The following is a 5746-nucleotide window of genomic DNA, read 5'->3' on the forward strand; positions in this document are numbered from 1 at the left end:
TAGACCATCATAAAAGATACCTATGATGCTCCATTCAGAAAGCATGCCAGAAGGACACTTTCTGATCAATTGTTTGCATCTTTCCCAAGCTTCATAGAGGGATTCACCTTCCTTCTGTCTGAAGGTTTGGACTTCCACTCTAAGCTTACTCAATTTTTGAGGTGGAAAGAACTTTGCCAAGAAGGCATTGACTAGCTTTTCCCAAGAGTTCAGGCTTTCTTTAGGTTGTGAGTCCAATCATATCCTAGCTCAGTCTCTTACAGCAAAAGGGAATAGCATAAGTCTGTAGACCTCAGGGTCAACCCCATTGGTCTTGACAATGTCACAGATTTGCAAGAATTCAGCTAAAAACTGATGAGGATCTTCTAATGGAAGTCCATGGAACTTGCAATTCTGTTGCATTAGAGAAACTAATTGAGGCTTAAGCTCAAAGTTGTTTGCTCCAATGGCAGGGATAGAGATGCTTCTCCTATAGAAGTCGGGAGTAGGTGCAGTAAAGTCACCCAACATCTTCCTTGCATTGTTGGCATTGTTGTTGTTTTCGGATGCCATGTCTTCTTCTTTGAAGAATTCTGTTAGGTCCTCTACAGAGAGTTGTGCTTTAGCTTCTCTTAGCTTTCGCTTCAAGGTCCTTTCAGGTTTAGGGTCAGCCTCAACAAGAATGCTTTTGTCTTTGCTCCTGCTTATATGAAAGAGAAGAGAACAAGAAAATATAGAATTCTCTATGTCACAGTATAGAGATTCCTTGAGGTGTTAGAGGAAAAGAAAAATAGAAGGAAGAGGTAGAAGAATTCAAACTTAGAAAGATAGAGTTCGAATTGTGCATTGAGGAGGAGTGTTAGTCCATAAATAGAAGGATGTGAGAAGAGGGGAAGAAATTTTCAAAAATTAAAGTGAATTAATTAAAAGAAGTTTTGAAAAAAATAGTAATTGATTTTCGAAAACTAAGATTGAGAAAGAAATAAAGTGATTTTGAAAAAGATTTTGAAATTGGAAATCAAAGAGATATGATTGAAAACTATTTTGAAAAAGATGTGATTAAAAAGATATGATTGAAAAGTTATGGTTTTAAAGAGATATGATTGAAAAGATATGATTGAAAAACAATTTAAAAAAAGATTTGATTTTGAAAATTAATGACTTGGCTAACAAGAAAAGATATGATTCAAATATTAAACCTTTCTCAACTGAAAAGGCAACACACTTGAAATGTTGAATCAAACATTAATTGTTAGCAAGTATTTTTGAAAATGGAAAGAAATTGATTTTGAAAATATATGATTGAAAAGATATGATTTGAAAAAGATTTCATTTTGAAAAATTATGGAAACTTGAAAAAAATTTGCATTAAAAACAAAATCTTCCCTCTTGTGCCATCCTGGCGTTAAACGCCCAGAATGGTATCCATTATGGCATTTAACACCCAAAATGCTACCCTTTTGGGCGTTAAACGCCCAGCCAGGCACCCTAGCTGGCATTTAAACGCCAGTTTTCCTTCCTCACTGGGCATTTTGAATGCCCAGCTTTTTCTGTATAATTCCTCTGCTGTATGTTCTGAATCTTCAATTCTCTGTATTATTGACTTGAAAAGACAAAAATTAAAATTTTTTTTGGATTTTTAATAATGAGGAATAATCAAAATGAAACTAAGATCAACTAAACAATGCATGCAAGACACAAACTTAAAATGAGACACTAGACTCAACAAGAAACATAAAATATTTTTGGTTTTTTATGATTTTGTAAAATTTTTTTTTGATTTTTCGAAAATTATATGGAGAAGAAAATAAAGAGATTCAAAATTTTTAATAAGAATTCCAGGAATCATATAATGTTAGTCTAAAGCTTCAGTCTAAAGAAATTAGACATGGCTAGCCAAGCTTCAAGAATTCATTCTTAAAAATTTTGAAAAATACCTAATCTAAGCAACAAGATGAACCGTCAGTTGTCCAAACTCAAACAATCCCCGGCAACGGCGCCAAAAACTTGGTGTACGAAATTGTGATCATCAATGGCGTCATCAACATGGTACGCACAATTGCAATCTCAACTCTTTATCACAACTTCGCACAACTAACCAGCAAGTGCACTGGGTCGTCCAAGTAATAAACCTTATGTGAGTAAGGGTCGATCCCACGGAGATTGTTGGTATGAAGCAAGCTATGGTCATCTTGTAGATCTCAGTTAGGCTGATTCAAATGATTATGGAGTTTTCGAAAGTAATAATAAATAAAACATAAAATAAAGATAGAAATACTTATGTAAATCATTGGTGGAAATTCAGATAAGTGTATGGAGATGCTTTGTCCATGTTGAATCGCTGCAACATACTGCTTTCTTACTTTCAATCCTTCATACTCCTTTCCATGGCAAGCTGTATGTAGGGCATCACCGTTGTCAATGACTACTTCCCATCTTCTCAGTGAAAAAGGTTCAAATGCTCTTGTCATAGCACAGCTAATCATCTGTTGGTTCTCGATCATGTCGGAATAGAATCCATTGATTCTTTTGTGTTTGTCATCACGCCCAACAATCGCGAGTTTGAAGCTCGTCACAGTCATTCAATCCCTGAATCCTACTCGGAATACAACAGACAAGGTTTAGACTTTCCGGATTCTCAAGAATGTCCGCCAATAATTCTAGCTTATACCACAAAGATTCTGACCAAGGAATCCAAGAGATATACGCTCGTTCAAAGGTAGAACGGAAGTGGTTATCAATCACGCGTTCATAAGGATGGATGATGATGAGTGTCACGGATCATCACATCCATCAGGTTGAAGTGCAACGGACATCCTGGAACAAGAATAAGCTGAACTGAATAGAAAATAGTAGTAATTGCATTAAAACTTGAGGTACAGCAGAGCTCCACACTCTTAATCTATGGTGTGTAGAAACTCCACCGTTGAAAATACATAAGTGATGAAGGTCCAGGCATGGCCGAATGGCCAACCCCCCTGAATGATCAAAAGACCGAATGGTCAAGAGACTATACTGTCAAAGACACCTATTACAATAGTAGAAAGTTCTATTTATACTAAAACTAGTTACTAGGGTTTACAGAAATAAGTAATTGATGCAGAAATCCACTTCCGGGGCCCACTTGGTGTGTGCTTGGGCTGAGCTTGAGCTTTACACGTGCAGAGGCTTCTCTTGGAGTTAAACACCAAGTTGTAATGTGTTTTTGGCGTTTAATTCTGGTTCATGACGTGTTTCTGGCGTTTGACTCCAGAATGCAGCATGGAACTGGCGTTGAACACCAGTTTACGTCATCTAATCTCGATTAAAGTATAAACTATTATATATTTCTGGAAAGCTCTGGATGTCTACTTTCCAACGCCGTTGAGAACGCGCCATTTGAAGTTCTGTAGCTCCAGAAAATCCATTTCGAGTGAAGGGAGGTCAAAATCCAACAGCATCAGCAGTCCTTTGTCAGCATCCTTATCAGAGTTTTGCTCAGGTCCCTCAATTTCAGCCAGAAAATACCTGAAATCATAGAAAAACACACAAACTCATAGTAAAGTCCAGAAATATAAATTTTACATAAAAACTAATGAAAACATCCCTAAAAATAGCTAGATCCTACTAAAAACTACCTAAAAACAATGCCAAAAAGCATATAAATTATCCGCTCATCACAACACCAAACTTAAATTGTTGCTTGTTTCCAAGCAACTGAAAATCAAATAGGATCAAAAGAAGTGAATATACTATAAATCCCAAAATATCAATGAATATTAGTTCTAATTAGATGAGCGGGACTTGTAGCTTTTTGCTTCTGAACAGTTTTGGCATCTCACTTTATCCTTTGAAGTTCAGAATGATTGGCTTCTATAGGAACTTAGAGTTTAGATAGTGCTCCTATCCTTAGTTGCTCCCAATAGTTGTGTGGAGGAAAATTTATCCCTTGAGGCATCTCAGAGATTTCTTGACGAGGTCCATGAGTGGGCTCTCTTAATGTGCAGTCAAATGCTCTATTACTGAGCTATAGACCCTTGAGATGAATCTCTCCATCTCCCATGACTCAGAGGTGGAAGCAATTGCCTTTCCTTTCCTCTTTCTTGAGGTTTCTCTGGCCTTAGATGCCATAAATGGTTATGGAAAAACAAAAAGCTATGCTTTTACTACACCAAACTTAGAATGTTGCTCGCCCTCGAGCAAAAGAAGAAAGAATAGAAGAAGAAGATATAGAGGAGAGGGAGAGATGTTTGTGTTTCGGTCATTTAGGGTGGGTTTGGGTGGGAAGGATGGATGGATGTGAGTGGCGAAGAGGTGATGGGGAAGAGAGATTGAGGTGATTGGTGAAGGAGAGAGAAGGTGAGTTGAGGTAGGTGGAGATCCTGTGGGGTCCACAGATCCTGAGGTGTCAAAGATTTACATTTCTGCACCAATGAGGCGTGTAAAACGCCCTCTGCATGCAATCATGGCGTTTAACGCTAGATAGATGCTTGTTTCTGGCATTAAACGCCAGTTCTATGCTTGTTTTGGGTGTTCAACGCCAGTCTGCAGCATGTTTCTGGCGTTGAACGCCAGCTTTCCTCAGTGTGCAATCCTGGCATTTGAACGCTAGATTGCTGCATGTTTCTAGCATTCAACTCCAGATCCATGCTCTGTTCTGGCGTTGAACGCCAGCCAGATGCTCCTTACTGGCGTTTAAATGCCAGTAAGCCCTTCCTCCAGGGTGTGCTGTTTCTTCTGCTGTTTTTGATTCTATTTTTAATTTTAGTATTTGTTTTGTGACTCCACATGATCATGAACCTAATAAAACATAAAAGAATAATAAAAATAAAATTAGATAAATAAAAATTGGGTTGCCTCCCAATAAGCACTTCTTTAATGTTACTAGCTTGACAGTGGGCTCTCATGGAGCCTCACAGGTGATCAGGTCAATGTTGTAGACTCCCAACACTAAACTTAGAGTTTGAATGTGGGAGTTTAACACCAAACTTAGAGTTTGGTTGTGGCCTCCCAACACCAAACTTAGAGTTTGATTATGGGGGCTTTGTTTGACTCTGTATTGAGAGAGGCTTTGCATGCTTCCTTTCCATGGTTGCAGAAGAAGATCCTTGAGCTTTAAACACAAGGTAGTCCCCATTTAATTGAAGGACTAGCTCTCCTCTGTCAACATCAATCACAGCTCCTGCTGTGGCTAGGAACCTCTACTAATCCATAAGCTTGTCTTTGTGATCTGTCTGCCATCTCTAATGAGAATATGGCAGGCTATACCTCAATGATCCCCAACTTCTCTATTACAGAGAGTGGCATAAGATTTATGCCTGACCTTAGGTCACACAAAGCCTTCTCAAAGGTTATGGTGCCCATGGTACATGGTATTAAGAATTTACCATGATCTTGTCTCTTTTGAGGTAGAGTTTGCTGAACCCAAGTATCTAGTTCACTAATGAGCAAGGGAGGTTCACCTTCCCAAGTCTCATTACCAAACAACTTGGCATTCAGCTTTATGATGGCTCCTAGATATTGAGCAACTTGCTCTCCAGTTACATCTTCATCCTCTTCAGAGGAAGAATAGTCTTCAGAGCTCATGAATAGAAGAAGGAGGTTTAAAGGAATCTCTATGGTCTCTATATGAGCCTCAGATTCCTTTAGGTCCTCAATAGGGAACTCCTTCTTATCTGGGAGACATCCCATGAGGTCTTCCTCATTGGGATTCACGTCCTCCCCTTCCTCTCTAGGTTTGGCCATGTTGATTATGTTAATGGCCTTGCACTCTCTTTTTGGATTCTCT

General features: G+C 38.5%; 1 non-coding gene across 1 annotated transcript; it reads left to right on the forward strand.

Moving 5' to 3' along the window:
* Nucleotides 1–43: 43 nt before the first annotated feature.
* Nucleotides 44–147, forward strand: LOC127746152 (small nucleolar RNA R71). The gene has a single exon (XR_008007771.1). It is a non-coding gene; the product is annotated as a small nucleolar RNA R71 (small nucleolar RNA).
* Nucleotides 148–5746: the final 5599 nt, after the last annotated feature.

The sequence above is a fragment of the Arachis duranensis genome, chromosome 3 (assembly GCF_000817695.3).
Source record: "Arachis duranensis cultivar V14167 chromosome 3, aradu.V14167.gnm2.J7QH, whole genome shotgun sequence".
NCBI classification, from domain to species: Eukaryota; Viridiplantae; Streptophyta; class Magnoliopsida; order Fabales; family Fabaceae; genus Arachis; species Arachis duranensis.